This window comes from Panicum virgatum, chromosome 4N (genome assembly GCF_016808335.1).
Source record: "Panicum virgatum strain AP13 chromosome 4N, P.virgatum_v5, whole genome shotgun sequence".
Taxonomy (NCBI): Eukaryota; Viridiplantae; Streptophyta; class Magnoliopsida; order Poales; family Poaceae; genus Panicum; species Panicum virgatum.
The window spans coordinates 16446816-16465654 of NC_053148.1; the positions used below are offsets into that span (position 1 = coordinate 16446816).

The window sequence follows — 18839 nt, forward strand, 5'->3', positions numbered from 1 at the left end:
TCCACTCTAAACCAAAAATATCTTTTTGTGATTACCTCCTTGAACACAACCCAATTTGAGTATGGATTATCATTTCGATGGAATCAAAAGAATCAAGGGCACCATATAAAGAAAAGTTTTGGGAGACAAGGCTCACCGGAGATTCAAGAGGTTCTACGAAGAAGAAGGTGAATTTGAGATACTTACCCTAGCTAGTTGGTTCTCCCACTATTCATACTCGAGGACGAGCATTCGTTCAAGTATGGGGGGATGGCTGCGTAAGTATTCTATGCTATCAAAAGTTCTAAGGAGCAAAAAAAAGAAAAAAAAAGAGAAAAATAGAAAAATGAAAAAAAAGGGAGAAAAGAAAAGAAAAATGAAAGAAAAAAAAGAGAAGAATAAAATGCTCCTTAGCTCTTTTTGGCTTCATTAATTTTCCAAGTTACTTTGAAGAATTATTCCATACTCAAATTTTCCAACCATGTGCAATCCGATAACGAGAACTTTATTTGTGTCTCCGGATCATCCATCTGCCACTTGCACATGTCCACCTATCTAAATGTGTGTGTTTCATCTTTCTCCCTCTCCAACATTATTTTCCAATAGCCTTTTTGACTAGTCTTAGTAAATCCAATAGATCTCTATCTTAGTTTGACAATATTTCAGATATAATGTTTTGCTAGGATTGTTTTTACCTATCAAGCTCCACATAAGCCTTCCACTTTTATATATTGTAACACCCCAGGTGTTAATCACCTGTAGTTAATCATGTGTTGGTATCGTCATTAACACTAACTGTGCATGCATAAAATATTTTTAAATTACATTTTTGCAAGCTTGTTAACACATGAAATGATGACTAATTTTCAAATTCAATGAAACATGCTTTAAAAATAACTTTTAAATTCTTGCTCAAATAAATTTTTGCCTAAAAATAAAGTTGTAGAGTTTGGAATGGTGAAAAACTTTCGTGTTTATGTTTTTTTTCAAGTTTCAGTACAAAATTTGAAGAAAACTTTTAATTTTCCTTTGAATAGGACATTAGTGCTTTGGTTTTAACATTTCAAATTTTAAACCATGATTTGATCTTCAAATGAAGTTTTTCCTAAAACAAAAGTTGGGGGAAATCAAATTTTGAACAACTTTCATTCTTGGAATTTTTCGAGTTTCTATATGAAATTTTGAGTTTTGGACGGTCAAAATCGAGCTAAGTTTCGTTGAATCATTTTCTCTCTGTTCACGGCTCCCGGCGCTCATGCCGCGCGTCCACGTGTCGACCGTCCGGCGATCCTTGGCCTCCAAATGAGCACGTTCTTATCCATTCACGGCGCCCGGCTCTCGTTTTCATTTTTTTTCCACTTCCTTCTCGGGTTGAGCCGAGCGGCGCCGCCGCAGCTCGGGCCTGCCCCGCTGCGCCGGCCACTCCCCGCCGCTTCCCTTCCGATTGGTCGCGCCCCAAGCCCCCTCACCATCCCCTCCACCTTCCCCAGCCCGCGGTCAAGCTTCTCCCCGGCCGAATCGGCCGGAATCGGCTCACTCACCACCCACCACCATTGGAGCCGCCCGGAGCTCCTGCTCCCCGTCGACCCCTCCCCTCCAGACCACCTCCGCTCGAGCTGAGCCCCTGAACGGTTTCCTCTCGTCGCGCTGAAGCTTCCCGGCCTAACCCCGCTCGTCCTCCCTCGCCGGAGCGTCGTCGCCGCGGAACACCATCGCCGCCGGCCGCCTGCTCCCGTCGCCGGCCCTCCTCCGGCCACCTCGGCATCAACCGAGACCACCCAGAGGTAGCTCTCGTGTCGCTCATGCTCCCCCACCCCTCCCCGGCCGCCGGGATGGCCTCCTCTCGCTGGTACCAAGCTCCCCGAGCCTCTCTGTTCCAAAAATCGCGATCAGGGGCTCCACACAAGAATTGGAACAAGTCTAGGGGGTTTTCTGCGAAGTCTGTGACTCATATGAATAGTGTTGCGAAGGGTTGTTTTGTAATAATTGGCTGAAACTTTGAAAAATCATAGACAATCGAAGAAAAATCAGAAAAATGCAAACTAAAATTTGTTGGATTCCTTGTTCTAAGATCTACAACTTTTCTTACAGGTTGATCTTCAGTTTCTAAATAGTTTTTGCTCTAGTTTAAATGTTAGTTTAAATGGTTGCAAGCTTTGAAAATACATAGTAAATAGTAGAAAAATGGTAAAAATGTAAAACCAGTTGGGTTAGAATTTTTTTGGAATATAGAGCTTAGGAAAAATATTTAACATGCTGGTTGTTTAATGTTTATGTGATGTTTTGATTTAATCATAAATAATACTTGTTTTAGCTTGTTTATTTAATATCTGCAGTTTTGGAAGTCGAAAAATTATGAAATTTATGCAGTAGTGTACTCTTGGAATGCTTAGTTCACTGTAAAAATTTCATGTCCAAAAGCTATGCACATGTGTGTAAATCTATTTTTGTTCAGTTTGTCTTGTTTAGGCTAAAATAAATGCTTTATGTTAGCAATAAATGTTGGTAAATTGTTTTTACACTCTTTATCAGTATCTTATCATGCTGTTTAAGTTGTGCTATCAGGTTCTTGCTGCATGTCAAGTTTTTACATTTATATAATTCCTAGATATAGTTTTTCTTTTGTTATTGCTAAGAAATGTCTTCCTGCATAGATAATTGCGGCAACTTGTTTTGTTCATGTGCTAACCTTGTGAAATCAATTAGAGCTAGTATGTTGGTGGTTTTTATAAAACTTGCTTATGTTGGCTTGTTAGCTAAATAAAGTCTTTAGTTGCTCTCTTGTGTTTTGCCTACCATACTTGATGTTCCTTGCTATATTTCTATGGAAGATTTGAGTAGTATCTAATTAAACATCTTTTGGTGCTTAAATCGGTGTGGTGTGACTCGGTTTATCTTGTATGCCTTTTAAATGCCTCGTGTGTTGTTTTCTTTACGTTCATGCATCCGCATTGTTGCATCTCATTTAGGTATGCTAGATGTGTGACGCGTGGAACTGAAGGGTGATGTTGGAGCCGAGCCAGAAGATGGTGTAACGGTGGACGCATCTAGAAGATGGATGGATGGACCCGATGCGCATGACCAAAGGAAGATGTTCGCCAAGTGAATATCATCTAACCAACACTAACTAATTCAGTGTTAACCCCAGGCAAGCCCCGGAGCATAACCCTTAATTTCAGTATTTAATGTTTATTATATAATTATTGTGCATTTACGTTTCTAGGAGTTGATTGGAACCGTAGATGCATAATCCCTAGGTTTCCTCAGTTACTCTACTAGTGTATAGGTGTCGTTAGTATTGCCATGCTTAACTAGGATCCGGTAGAAGTCGAGTGATTGCTGTCACTCGCGAGCTATAGGTTTTTGTTACTTATGGAAAAGTGGCTTGAGAATGAATATGTGAGGAAAGAAAAATGGAGACCGGGCGGATAGGAATTGGATCTGGATATGAAAGGAATGGAAAGTAAGCCTCCGCCTGTGTCGATTGAGAACTGTATCGTTGTTGGCCGTGCTGACCAAGTTTGAATAGTATTAACCACATGCCGGAAGTAGGAGGTAGTCGAAACCGGTAAGCTAATTACCTGATTTGCAACGATACTTTGAATCGCGACCTGCTATTCTGGGAGTGGGATGATGGCGGGTGTTGGAATGTATGTCGTCTCCGGGTTCTCCGGGAGTTCGCCATGAGGGACCCTTCACCCGGGTATTGGCAGGCGTGATTCAGACGTCGGGGTAATTATGGGAACGGTTGACATATGTGGTCCGGCGTGGCTGCACGTGTCATGTGAGTTAGGTCCACCTTGCAAGGTTAAATCGGATCGATTCGCCGTCTCTCTCGGTTAAGAGAACCTTGATCACTTTGTCACATCATAGTAAAGGATGAAATGAGAATGAGTTGAAGACGTTTGAATGGTTTTAATAGAGGTTTAATGTGATCAATCATGCTTGCTTTAGATGTCAGGCAAATTTAGTTGATACTTGATAAATTTAAATTGAGCTAAAATATTGAAAGTAAGGATCCAGTATTAGTAGCCTTTCAGCAAAACAAACTCCAGAGCCAAAAAGCTTTGCATGTCTAGATAGTGGGCTAAGTATACTCGTGTCGAGTAAGTCTTGCTGAGTATTAGTATACTCAGGGTTTGTTGTCACCCTGTTTTCAGGTAATTACTGCTCAGTGGAGCTAACCAGGATTCACATTGGTGGGCTCGATGTGACGTCCTCACGTCATCGTAGTTATTGTGGTTTTTAAAACTAAACTTCTATTTAAATTCCGCTGCTTGTTGAACTTTGATAATTTGTTTAAAACTCATTTTGTAAAGCTCTGCTTTATAAATTAAATTTGACAATTTTTGTCTGCTTGTAATCATCTGTACTCGTCTTCGTGCGAGACTTCCAGTGTTTTTCGATCCTTAACCCAGCAGGCTGCCGGATTACACCGTTTTAAGTGCGTGGCAACTGGATTAACAATTAAGATGATAGTTAGCGCACTTAAGCCGGTTTAATTTGGGCGGTTCTGCCACATATATGAGTAGAATAGATTGAAGACAATCTAACGTAGGCTTGAGCGACTTGATGAGATGAGTATTTCCATGATCTTTTGCAAGAGAACCTCACTTATGTTTGATATGCATTCTTTTGAAAACTCTTCACGATGAAACAAGGTAAAGGTTTGAAGTTCGCTTAAGTTTGAGAGCATTGCATTTATTTATTATTGTGGCTTGTTCTTTAATTGCTAGTCTATCTTCCATAATGAAAAAGTAGCCGGTCACAACATGAACTTAAATGCAAAATACTTGAGAGAGCAATGTGTCTTGTTATGTATGACTAAGTGCAGAGAAGACATTGAGGGGCAACGCTGATTTCTTTATAAGCAAAGCTCCTGGACTTACTCAAGGACGAGCAAGGTTTAAGCATGGGGGAATGTTGGCGCTCCTTAAGTACCCATTTTATCCCCTGTTTATCCTTGATAATGGCATGAATTTAATATCAAAATCACTAACCGTCCTAACCCCGGCCTAATTATTGGTCATTTTCACACTTGCACATATATTTTGGAGGAACTTCGTTTTTGCAGGTTTTTGGCCTATTTTGAAGCATGAAATGACGAGGCCCGTGATCGAGCGCTAACACGAAGAAAGATGAAGGCCAAAGCCCAAAGGGAGGACCAAAGCCCATGCTGATTCGAAGCCCATTCATGCACATCCATCCTCCAAGAGAGCCCAAAGGACCAAGCCCACGAAGATGAGATCAAGATACTTCGGGATTAAGCAAAGCAAATGAAGATTTAAGGAAGGATCCCTATCCTATCCTTTCCTCAAAGATATCTCCAAGATAACGACGTCAAAAGGGGTGCAATCGTGAAGGACATAAACTCTAGAAGATGCGAGGAGTCTGCACGCGAAAAATGAGACCGAGGCGAGCCCGAAAGGGGGTAGGCCGGCCGGCCTAGGCCCATAGGGCCGGCTGGCCTAGCCCGTTTCTGAGGCGGTTCGGCCTCCCCTTCGACCGGTGGCTTCCTCGGCTTATAAATAGCTCGCACCTTATTCAACTCGGAGCATTCATCCACCCAGAACTCGACGAAAACCTAGGGCCAAGACCGGAGGGAGACGACGGCCGCCGCAAGTCTTCGAAGTTGTCTAGGAGATGGCTTAGGCCGACCCTAGCCGCCGTGGCCTCCCTACGTGGTTGTGCCATGGCAGAGTTCATGAGCTAGTTGGATTCATCGATGGTGTGCACATGGCGGTGATGATCCAAACAAATCTATTATGTGAGTAATGATAATCATATCTTCCGAATCTATTAGCGACCATGTTCTCTCTTTCGATTTCGTTCTTTTCTTTGGGTTTGCTTCATCCTAGATCTATTATCGAGATAGATCGCTTAGCATGATCTTGTAGTCATGGTGGCTAGAGGTTCATGGCGGAACTACCAAAGGGGGTTCGACTTGCTTCAGGGTACTTTTGTCGAAAGGGGTGGCGTCGTGACAGGCCGTTGCCACTAAGTAGGTGGAGTATCGAGGGATCGGATTGGAGATTTTGGGTTTAAAGATGCTTTTGATTGAGATGCATGATTTATTCGCTCGTTAGCTTGAACTACAACTAGATGACGATAGGCCTAGTCATATCTTTGGTTTTGCTATGATTAAGCCTATATTCATGGATGAGATCAACCTTTACATATCACTCATATCTATTAAAGGTTTACCCTTTATATGCAATCAATGCTTCATGTTAGGATAGATCCATTAGATTAGATGGAAAACCTTAGGTAGTTCTTTGTCGATCCACGGATTGATAAACCTTGGGGGAATACTCTAAGAGAAAAGCTACACGAACCGTGCGTTTGCGGTATACAAATTGGGGCGCTAAGGAGCGTAAACAGCCGCGCAGCCGTCCGCCTCGCCACCGTCGGCCGCCCGAGCACCGCCGCCTGCCACAAGCTCGGAGCCGCGCCGCCGCCGACCGGCGCGCAGCCGCCGCCACCACCCGCGGCCTGCTGCCGCGCCCGCCGCTTGCGCTGCCGGCCGGTGCTCGGAGCCTCGTGGCCGGATCCACGCTCGGGGCACCGAGCCGGCCCCTGCCCCCACGCGTGAGCAGGCCCTCGGCGGCGCGGCTAGGGGCGCCGAGCGGAGAGGGCGCCATCGCCGTGGGCCGCCCGCGCGTGGACGCCTGCCGCGCCGCCGCCACCGTCCGCGGCCTCCGCCGCCGGCCTGCCCGCGGCCTGCTGCCGCGCCCGCCGCTTGCGCCGCCGCGACTCGCCACTTGCGCTGCCGGTCGGTGCTCGGAGCCTTGTGGCCAGATCCATGCTCGGGGCATCGAGCCGGCCCCTGCCCCCACGCGTGAGCAGGCCCTCGGCGGCGCGGCAAGGGGCGCCGAGCGGAGAGGGCGCCGCTGCCGCTGGCCGCCCGCGCGCGGACACCTGCCGCTCCGCCGCCTGCCGCATAGTCAAGGCCACGCCGCCGCAGGGGATGAGGCTCTGCTACGCCGCGCGCGGCCGCCGGCCCCCCTCGACTCACTCACCGATAGCCCGCCACCGCCGCTCGAGCCCGGCCACCGCCGGATCCGGGCCCGCCACTGCCGGATCCGGCCGGTGCCGGCCACCGGCCGACCTCCGCGCGAGACGGAGTGAGGGGAGAGGGGGGAGGGAGCGCCATGCACGGGAGGGATGGAGGGAGGAGACAGAGGTGCACGGAAGGGGAGAGGGAGTGAGGGAGGAGAGAGAGTGAGGGAGAGAAAAGGTTAGGGTTTGTGAACCGGGCTTTTCGGATTATTATTGGGCCCGACCTATTTACTGAGGCGGACATACGCAAACACCTCAGAAAATAGAAGTATTAACTGAGGCAGACATGTATAACGTAACTGCCTCTAATCGATTTTCTGAGGTGGTTTTCGTAACCGCCTCTAATTGATTTTCTTTTTGTGTACGCCTCAGAGGTCTTTTTCAAGTGCCTCGCAAAATCCAGAATTGTAGTAGTGCCTCCAGGTTTTGCGCACCGGGCCTGGCCCAGTCAGCTCCCGATGGGCGCCCATGCCATGTGTGTGGATGCTCGTGGTGGGTCCCACGGCCGCGCCCAGCTGATGTTGCCGGCTGATGCGGCCGGCGGGCCTGTCCTTCTTGATCACGAATGAGTCCGGGGTTATGGCGACCCGTTCCCATTACGCTGACAGCAGTATGTATATATATATATATATATATATATATATATATATATATATATATATATATATATATAAAATAATTTCTACACGCACGTGTAGCTACTCCCACATTCGTTAGGTGATTGGGTCAGACATGCCTACATAAGGAGATATACACGCAGGAGTAGCTACACGAACATGTAGATTAGATTTTTCCTATATATAATAATAAAATATTGGAAGGTCACTTTAAATATTGTGAAGCCACTATCGAAAAGAAAAACAATAGCGAAGTCATAACAAAAATTAAACATGGCTCACACAAGACAAGACAAAAAAAACAATATTTTCGTGAGCTTTGCGGGCAGCATCTTAGCTGTAGCTAAGACTATCTCCAACAGCTCATGCAAAAGTTTTTAACAGCTGCTGCTACAATATGTAGTGCATAGTATAAATTGGTAAAGAAAACTGGCTCCAACAGAACACGCAAAGTGCGTAGGTATTTTGGCTAGGAAGCCAACCGGGAGGCATATTTGGGTCGCCTCTGTCCCATGACACAAATCTCTCGCGCTTCCAAAGGTGGGCCCAGCGAGGCATGTTGAGGAGCGGGGAGCTGCTGGCGCAGTGGGGAGCAGCTGGCGTGACAAGGATTGTTTGACGTAGTATAAAGACTTGTTGACTGATTGTTCGCGAGTAAATATAAATACATTTATCAACAAATGTTTTTTTTAAAACAAGAATCACCGACAGACCATCTATTAGTAAGATTTACTCATGGACTGTCGATTGGTAATATTGCACTTTTATCTATAGACTCCCGTTGTTAATTTGGTGTTGTGGTGAAGTGGGAGCAGGGCGTAGCGAGGAGCATTCAGTGTGGCGGGTCCGTGGCGGAGAGCCACCGGCGCAGCCGCAATGAGGAGCGGTCGGCGCAGTGAGGATGTGCCTCCGCTGCCTTCACCGGCGGAGGTCGACGCCCGTGAATGGCAAACGGCTGGGCGGGCCAGCGCCCGACGGGCTCCTGCGTCGTGGCGGGACCCTGGCGGGCCGATGGCGGCTCCGTGGCCGGCGCTTCCTGGCAGGTTCGCAACGAGGTGAGATGGACCCACGGCGGATCCTCAGCGGGGCGCAGCGGCACGATCACGCGAGCCTGCGGCCGAATCCACTGGAGAAGAGCGCGTAGCTGCGGAGGAGGACACCGAGACGGAGGTGGAGGATTTGTGTTTGCCTGTTGCCTGTTGGAGTTCGGCTTATTTTGGGTGCTCATTCTTTTCGTGTACACGGCCCAAATAAGGGAATGTGTGTTGTGTTTCGATTTTCATTGTTGGAGACAGTCTAAGCAAATAACGACGCCCACGGTAGCGAGGAGCTAAGTTCAAAAGTTGGTCCCAGCACCAGCGCAGAGTGAGCGGAAGGGATGGCAACAACGAGGCCCAATAACTTCTTATTTTTGGGCCTTATTACAGAACAGTAGGATTTTAGGTTCCATTATCAATCACTTTTTAATCAATAGAATCCTAGCACATCATCAAGGTAGCAAAGATGAAAAAGTGAATGATACAATCCAATATTATCATTCAAATACACAAATAGAGAAACAATGAAAAATCGAGTGAGAATGAAGGCATAAAGCACCTAATTTTTTTTCTACAGAACCTACCTAGCGCCTTAATGGTTTCCAATTCAGTTATCACCAACATTTTTAACCAAATGAAACGGCATGTCAAAGAATCATAGGAAATATGAGCATGATACAACAATATTTCTTTATCTAATAACACATAAAAGTATAAAACAAAAAAAATAATTTGGAATGAACAAAAAGCAACATATCACTCAAATATTTAACATATCTAATAACACATAAAAGTATAAAACAAAACAAAAATAATTTGGAATGAACAAAAAGCAACATATCACTCAAATATTTAACATCACACTAGGGGGGTGCAAATGGGTGAACCTTAGGTGCACCTCCAACCCACTTTAGTTCAAAATTTTTTACTAGTTTTCCAAATTGAGATATGGTTTTGAAGAATTAGTACAAAATTTTGAAGTAGAGAGGGTTGGAGGGGCACCTAATGGTTACCAATTAGCACCCCCACATCACACCATAAAATGATACAACATGCTTTTTCAATCGAATATACAAGAAATAAAATATAAATGAAAACAAAGAAAGAAATTGCTTACGATACTCTGAAGCTATAGTGTCCATAGGTGGTGCCTCTCTCATGTCCGTCTATCATATTTGTTCTCCATCTATCATGAAGATACCCTTTCTCTCGATCCCAATATGCAAATTTGACAGGGTCTAGTGCATTGGATTTTGCATTGAATTTGGTCTTCCATGAATACTTCTCAGCCCACACACAGCTGGAAGCAAATGAATTCAATCTTCACCTCGTCCAGCTATCAAAGAGTAAATGGATTATCTTAGAACGCGTTACCGTTTGAAGCAGCAAGCAATCCACGCACAAAACCTCTCAAAAAAAATTTCCTCGCACATAAAAATGAAGCAGCAAGCAAAAGAACAACGGAATGAAGCTGCACAGGGGCCGGCAGAACAACAAATTGGCTAACTGGCCAATGGAAACGATAGAAAAAGGCCCAACTAGTGCCCCCGCACATCACAATTTCAATCCGACGCACGAATCTTTACAAGATCAGAGCCAAACAAAAATGGGTGAAAACAGGGAACAATAATCGTCCGAGACATGTTTAGAAAATCCGACGGAAAACCCTAATGATTCCCGGTCCAATTATGGGACATCAAGAATATAGCCGGGAAATTTTTTTTTTCTGTTTTCATATTTTCCTAGGCAAGAAAATTAGGATAATGATTGGATTGGAACTTTTCATGTTTAATGTTTTCACCCTACACACCGTCAAGTTGTGCTATCAAATACATGACATAGTAGAGTATATATTATTAGACGTAAAATAATCTTATTCACAACAAGTTCTGGTTCCGGAATAATATCATCACCCACTTATATACTATATAGAAACTCATGTACTCTGGAGTATTTGGTTTGTGAAGCTAGGCACAAACATCGAGCTCCCAATTAACCCAAGAATATATATATATATAACCTGTCTATTTAGTATCCTGGTTGTTGAATAGTTATTTAACACTCACGGTGGAGCATCACCGGAGCTCCGGTGAGCACTCGGGCAGCAAAAAATTACTCCATTTTCATTGCGCAGTAGTAAAAGGGAATCCAGCCTTTATTGCAAATGTGTTTTAATGCCCTTTCGATTCACTGTAAATGGCGTGGGTAGTGTAAATGGGATACTCCACGTTTTAATGCCTAGTTAACCAGTCGGCATTGATTTTCGCTTTGATTGCGTTAATTACTGGCTGAGCCCCCTCGGAATGTTTTTATTTCGGGTGCGGTTTCAACTTTCTGGTCAGCGGCCACATACCAGACTGATCTCTGCCTCTCTGGCAAGCTAAATATTTACTACGTTGCGGTGTCGTGGAAGTATAAAGCAGCCCTCACTATTCCGTGGCTATTCTGGTTGTCACGACCAAATATTCTGTGACCGATCCGTGATGGGTGCTTCCTGATCCAAACGTGATGGTAGTAAAAAATAAAACCTTGCCGTAAAAGCTAATATTTACTATGTTGTGGAGCAGTCCTTCCTTTTCTGTGGATAACATGGGTTCCGTTGTCATGGGAGTAAAAAAGTGACCATTCTGCGACTGGTCTGATTGATCCTTTCCGATCCAAACTTGATGGTAGTAAAAAAAAAGAGGTGGTTATAAAAAGTTGTTTTTGCAGCGTGAATATTGATCCGGGTGTGCCTATATCCATTGCATGGGCTCGTCGTGATTTCGTGCCGAATGTGTATGTCAACGCATTGGAGTGGGGTTGTGGACATCGGGGCTATATACTGTAGTGGTCGAGAAGCCATTGGTAATCTCTTGATCTATCGACAATCTATTTCGCTGTGGATGAAAGCATAGCAGCCGTATTTCTTATCATGGAAGTATGTTGCTGGACATCCATCTCCTGAGCCATGAACGAAGGGCATGCAAAATGTTTTGACCACGTGCCATGATGGATGAGCCATGAATGCACGGCATGCAAAATGTTTTGACCATGCATCATGATGGATGAGCCATGAATGCAGGGCATGCAGAATATTTTGACCATGCGCCATGCATGGAATCTTCAATTACCCATTATTGGTAAAATTGCAGCAGAAGAGGGATTTTAGGGGGCACAGTTGAAACATGCATCTATGCCTATTAATGTGAGCGATATTGTCTTTTTTATAACAAATATGAGCGAGATTTGGGAGAGGGGCATTCTGCTTCAAGACTCTATCCATGCATTAGTATCTCGTTTAATAATTTTAAGTTTACGAGATTACTGCACTTGTATATATCCAAGGAACATTCCTTGTTCAAAAAAATAATTTTCAAACATAGGAAGTAATATCTACAATAAGTTTAAGTAAACTCTAAAAATTTAAGCAGTATTTTAATAAGTTCTGCAAGATTATTCTATTTGTATGGAAATATAATTTCGTGTTCAAAGAAGTAATTTTGAAACATAGAGAAGTAATATCTACAATAACTTTAAGTAATTTACTACTTAAAAAGGAAGAAATATAGTTTTCTAGCTTGTTGAATTTTATTTTAATCGAATATCTGGGATCGTGGTAATCTTGAGACAATTTTGGCAATACCGAGGAACAGATATTCATTGTTTGGAACAATAAAAACATAAAACATTGTTGTGAGGAACTCGCGCAGAGCATGATGATCTCGTTATCACTGAGCGAGCGGTGGCCGTCCTCAGGGAGTGTGATGTCCTGCAGGGTGTCCACGTACGAGTGCCGGAACATGATCTCGCTCGTCAGCGCCTGGCCTTCCTCCTTGACCTGTCTCTGGTACGCTCGCCGTGCACTGAACAGCAGCACGAAGAGCTCCAACTGGCGCAACCGAAGGGCGTGTGCGGCCTGCTGGAGGTGTCGTCCGCAAAAGATGTAATTGGTGATACGGACAGGAAGAAGAAGATGCTCATCTGCTGGGAAATGTAGAGCAGTCAAGCGCGCTCGCCGTCCTCGATGGTGCGCAACTGTGGATTATTCGCCGAAGCACATGAGCATGAGGAGGCAGTGGAACACCTCCATGGTGCCGCCGGGCGCGCCGGGCCGTGCGCAGGTTGTCCAGGAGCACGCCGCGCACCCAACCGCGTGCGGGCTCCGTGCGATGGGTGCAGCATCTCCACGACCAGAAAATATGGGAGGGACCAAGCTGCCGGCGGCTCGTCGGAGTGCGAGGGATCAGGGCCAGCATTAGCCGTGGCACCACAGAGAGGAGAACACGAAGAGAGAGAATTGAAGGGTCTAAATTAAACAGTTGACAGATAGAGGTGAAGGGTGGGAACTTTATTTATACTAGTTGGTTTGTGGTGGAGGAGTTTTTACGGTTTTGTTTCACATAAATACGGTTTGGGCATTTTAGTTGGTTGTCGGAGGTGGGCGGCGCTCCGTCGACGTGTTAAATATTATTTAACTCGCAGGATGTTAAATAGACTATATATATAGTATAAATAAAGTTTGCGCGCGCTAATCTACACTTTAGGTGTAGAATACTATTCTACACCCAGCACCCAACCAACCCAGCCAGCCCACTAGCTAGCTAAACCAAACCAACCTGGCTCCCACCACCCGGCCCGATAAGCCCACCATCCCGACTCATCTCCCCAACCTGTCCAGCTTCTGCATTGGGCGAGCATGAGCCGCGAGCGCGCGGAGCGCGGCGAGCGGCGAGTGCGAGACCTCCCTGGATCGACGGCGTGCGGGGCCAGCAGGGCGGTGGCACGTAGGCCGGCGAGCGGTGACGGGCGCGGCTTGCGTGGGGAGTGGCGGCAGGCGCGGCGTGCCCGGGGAGCGGCGGTAGCGAGTCGGGAGCCACGGCGGCGGCGTTCGCGAGCGCCGGTGCTGGGTTGTGAGCGGCGGCATTGGGGGCTCACAAGCAGATCGAGCACTCCCCACCCCCTCTCTCTCTCGGTTGAACCCTCGAAGCTCCCTCTCTACAGAAATGTCGGGCGGAGCTGCGTGCAGGGCGCAGCGCCGGTGGGTGGGGGTTCTCAAGTGGCTGCAGAAACCTTCACCCCCTCCGGCAGATCATGCGGTTGTCATGGACTTGCAATTTGTCTACTGATTTGGATGTGCTATGGATTCAATTTTATCATCCGATTTTCTCCATTTTCGCTATGAGGGTGGCATGCTGATCATCGGATTGTGAAGGGGAGAAGTAGCGTAGAGTCAGGGTGAGCCCCGTGCCTCCACACACCTTCCGCGCCCCTCCCTGTTCTTCCAATTTTTTGTTATCTCAGTAACTGGTTAAGTGAGTAATTTAACCAGCCATCCCAGTAATTTAACTAACTTAGAGAATGAAGATGGTGCAGTAACAAAAATTACTGCTTTCAGTACTAGATTAATTCAGTAGTAAAATGCCTTTTTCGCTTACTTCAGTAGTAAAATTACTGCTTTCAGTACTAAATTAATTCAGTAGTAAAATGCCTTTTTCGCTTACTTCAGTAGTAAAATTGTTTCAAACATATATAGTAGTAGCTCTCATATCTTTTGTCTGCTCGTTTGGGAAAACATTCTCCCATTTACCGAAGTATCATTTTTATTTACATTCAGTTTTTTTTAGGCTTTTTCATTAGCTCTCTGTGTATTTGTCAAGTAGGCTTAACCAAGTAGGGAGTCTAGTAGTTCTGTAAGCATTTTTTAGTTTGGTAATTTTGACTAATAACAAAATTACTGAACAAAGAGGATGCATGAAAAATAGAGGATAGGATGCTGAACAAGAGGATGCTGAATATAAATACTGAACTACTTAAAGTAAAAGCTAACTAAAAAATGGTTACACCCTGATCCAACCGAGCTAGTAGTTTGTAAACAATTAACGACAATTACTGAACATTGTATGCTAGTAGTTTTGTTAGGATTTAGTATCACTAATTTGTTGTGTTTATTAGTCCAGTATTTTTTTTATTATGTGCTGACGATCTAAACTGAGTAGGTAGTCCAGTAGTTCTGTAAGTATTTATTCAGTTCAGTAATTCATTATTTTGCAAGTATTTTTTTAGTTTAGTAATCCTTCTCTGTGCTGACCAATAATCCCCTTTTTAGTATTGTTGATGATATAATTGTTTTTTTTTCACCGGGTGCAATTATCGATGACCCACGAGAAGATCCACAAGCTCCACAATCATCTACAAGATGTAGATGCACTGTGCAGAAGGTTTGTTTGAGGAATGTCCCCCAAATTCTATAAGCATTTTTAGTTCAGTAATTTGTTATTTCAATTACAATTGTTCTTTTTTCATTTTTAGTTTGAGCTCAATACTATATTATTTTAGTAGTAGTATAGTACATGTGTTTCTCAGCAAAGCAGTAACCCAGTAATTCAATAGTACATCCAGCAATTTCTATTTATATCTTGGATTCAGTATTCTAGAGATCTTATATTCAGTAACTATGTATATCTTGAATTCAGTAATTTTTAAGTTTGTAAATAGGCTAGTATTTTTTTATTATTGATGCTTGATGAGAAAGAACTACACATCAATTCGTCTGGATATGGGGTCATCCTACCGCACCTCACTTGTGGTATGTATCTAGTAATCCAGTAATCCCTCAACACTCTAGAACTAGCTATTCAGTACTATGCACTATTTTCAGTAATTTCTCAGGTTTTTGGTGAATTTGTTTTTCCAGTAACACACCATGTTCATGCTTGGATTCGGTAACATGGAGATCCAGTTATTCAATATTTCTTTTATGTAATAAATATTCAGTAATTGGACACAGTAAGTGAGAGACTCGGTAATAATATTTTTAGTATTCTCTTCTTTTTTTACATTGGATGGATTCAGTACTCCAGAGATCCAATTATTCAAAAAAATTTATATCCTACTAATTGATTGCAAAATAGTTCATGTGTTTGGATTCAGTAACCGAGTGACTCAGTAATAAATATTCAGTATAGTCCATCTCATCGTGTCTGTAGTTCATCCTTTTCAAGCTTAGTCATGTTTAATAGTCGATCATTTTAGCTTTTTGGTAGTCCAACTAATATGACTCAGTATAGTCCATCACATCATCTTCAGTATTCGCTGATCTGTCTCAACATGTTCAGCACTCTCGAGCCATCGAGTTCAGTAGTACTCCATCTAATCGTGTTTAGTATTCTCCTAGCTCCATCGTTAACAACACCTATTTAGTTTGCTTAGTAATATGTATTTCTATTATATTTTTCTTGCTTTTTTGGTGCCAATCACGGTGCTTTTACCTTAGTAGCTCTGCAATATGTATTATGTTTGGTAATTATTTGATTTTGTTCAGTAACATACTTTCTTTTGTGTATGTCCAGTAACAATAGTAATATGTTATTTTTTTCCCCACGCCATCTCTCTCTTTTTGTGTTTGCTCAACTGATTTTATATACGTGGATTTTTTTAAAATGCAGCTACTTCGACCACAATATAGGGCCCAACCTCTCTACTACATCTGTTCCACAAGCGCAACGCCATCAGCCCCTTACCCGCTGTGATTGAAGAACTAGTGCCAGGGCATTTGCACCATGTTGGCAAGGCACGCCTTCAAGACCCGTCGCCTCATCCACACGACAGTCATAATACTTAATTTCACAAGGAAGAGGGTTCCAAGTGAAGAGAAAGATACTGCTTCATGTGTTTTTTTAGACCTTTTGGTTTTTGGAGGGTGCACGAGACAATCAATCGTGACTAATATGTGCACATTTGCGTAGTCACTCACACACCCAACTATATGTATATGCTTGGATTCAGTAATCCAGAGAACCAGCTATTCAATATTATGGACTTTTTTCCAGCAATTCCTTGGGTTAATATGTGTGCGCCATGTATATGCTTGGATTCAGTAATAGGGAGATCCAGTTATTCAGTATTCTCTTTTTTGTGTACATGTCTGGATTCAGTAATTAGGGAGATTCAATATTTTTTTCTTTTGTGTACATGTCTACATTCAGTAATCAGGAGAGTATTTTTCTTTGTGTACATGTATGGATTCAGTAATCAGGAGATCCAATTTTTCAGAATTTTTATATGCAGAACTGTTCAGGCTAGTTTTTTCGTTCGCAATCAATTCCTGTTTTTGGATTTAGAAATAGAGAGACTCAGTAATAAATATTTTAGTAGACGTCTTTTATTTAGTAATCTAGTAATACACATCCAGTAATCCTGGTTTTGCACGATCATCTTCTGAGTCATCATCCAGTAATAGGGAGATCAGTAATTCGGTATTTTTCTTTTTGTGTACATATCTAAATTCAGTAATCAGGAGATTAAGCATTTTCCTTTTTTGCGCACATGTCTAGATTCAGTAATCAGGAGTCCAAATTTTCAAAACTTTTTTATATGCAAATCTATGCAGTCTAGTTTTTCCTTTCGCAATTAGTTTCTGTGTTTGGATCTAGAAATAGAGGCTCAGTAATAAATATTTTTTCAGTAGACACATTTGATTCAGTAATCCTGTAATACACATTCAGTAATCCTATTTTTTGCACAATCATCTTTTTGAGCCATTGTCCTCAATCCGTACCGAGAGGAAATCGACCAGCCTATTCATTTTTTTTATGCAGTTTTGTACTAATTTCTCATGTTATTCAGTATTATGTACATCTAGTAATGTTTTCACAAATTTAACACCATCTTATTTCATAGTACATTTTTTTCATTCAACAAAGGTGTACCAGCAGTTACTCAGCATTTTTTATGCAGATCCACTAATGCTTAAGTATATATCAACTCAGTAATTCATAAATCTAATAGTTCAGTATTTGAATTATTGAATTCAACAATGGTACATACGATCAAAAGAATTCTTTGCCTATTCTTCCTTGTTCTATTCGTCTGGATAGGAAAACCAGCAAGCTTCATATACAATCTGTAGAACTCATATGCAATACTAGATACCAAACTACATGGGATTGGGATTGAAGAGAGCTCACTAATAACAAAAACTACTAACTCTTCAAGAAGTCAAATGCTTCGGTGTCATATCTCATAGGAAGATTCACAAACTCTTCTGCTCGCCTCGATGCCGCCTGCACACGACAGCCTTCAGGTGCGAGAGCACGCGCCGCAACTTTGAGCCACAGCCTACCCAGCCCTCAGGTTCCAAAATACAAATTACTGGACTACCGAGCTACAATGAATTAAGAGGGCTAGTAATTAGGTACCACCAAAACTAAAAAACTATTGAAACTAGTGCCTTTTGTAAGGATCGCTTAATTACTGACAATTGACAAATTAATTTTTTCAGTAATTGAATCATGAAGAGACTAGCTACTGAGCTACAACAAAATTCATCAAATCAACAAAAAAAGGAGAGAAGTGAGCTATAGTCAATTGCTAATAGAAGATGATTTGTTGTAGCTCATAGCTGGCCCATGCACCCCGCCGCCACCGCACCCTCTTGCTGTGCGTGCTCGCTCCCCATGCCGCACGCCTGCGCCGACCAGTGCGGCCGCCTCCTCTGCGCTGCAGCACCCCTGCAAGTGAGGCAGCCGCGGCTGCTCCCACGCCGCTGCCGCTCCTCCCGAGCCCGCGCCGCTGCTCCCTGTGCAAGCCGCCCCGCAACTCCCAACGCGCCTCGACTGCTCGCACTCGCCGCTCGCCGCGCAGCTCACATCTCGCGCTCGCGTCGGTTCCCGCCCACGACACCGCTAGCGCCGCCGTGAGCCTCGGGCTTCACTGGCCCGCCCCCGCCAAACCAGAGAGGCCTCGCATTCGCCGCTCGCACGCTCCGCGCGCTCGCGGTTCGTGCTCGCGAAACAGAAGCTGGACATGTGAGGGATAGGTCAAGTCGAGGGGCAGAGCCGGATTGCTTTGGGTTAGCTGATTGGGTTGGCTAGGTGTAGAATAGCGCTGCCGCGCGTGTGTATATATATATATATATATATATATATATATATATATATATAATAGTCAGCTCAGCATAGTACTTGGCATATCAATATACTCAAGCACTACTACCGTAGCCCCTATGACGGGATCAATTCGAGATGCTGGTCGAAGAGGTGTGCATGGCCGTAAAAAAACAAAATCAGAATTATCCCTTGCAGAAAAAAAAACTTTCCGTGGAGTTGCTGGGCTGTGCACGCAAGCCAGACCAAATTAGATACGGTGGGCTCCTAGGCGGTAGACG

At 44.0% G+C, this 18839-nt stretch overlaps 1 long non-coding RNA gene across 1 annotated transcript; it reads left to right on the forward strand.

Moving 5' to 3' along the window:
• The first annotated feature begins 1142 nt into the window (after positions 1-1142).
• Positions 1143-3173, forward strand: LOC120668790. The gene is made up of 2 exons (XR_005672567.1): positions 1143-1763; positions 2949-3173. It is a non-coding gene; the product is annotated as an uncharacterized LOC120668790 (long non-coding RNA).
• Positions 3174-18839: the final 15666 nt, after the last annotated feature.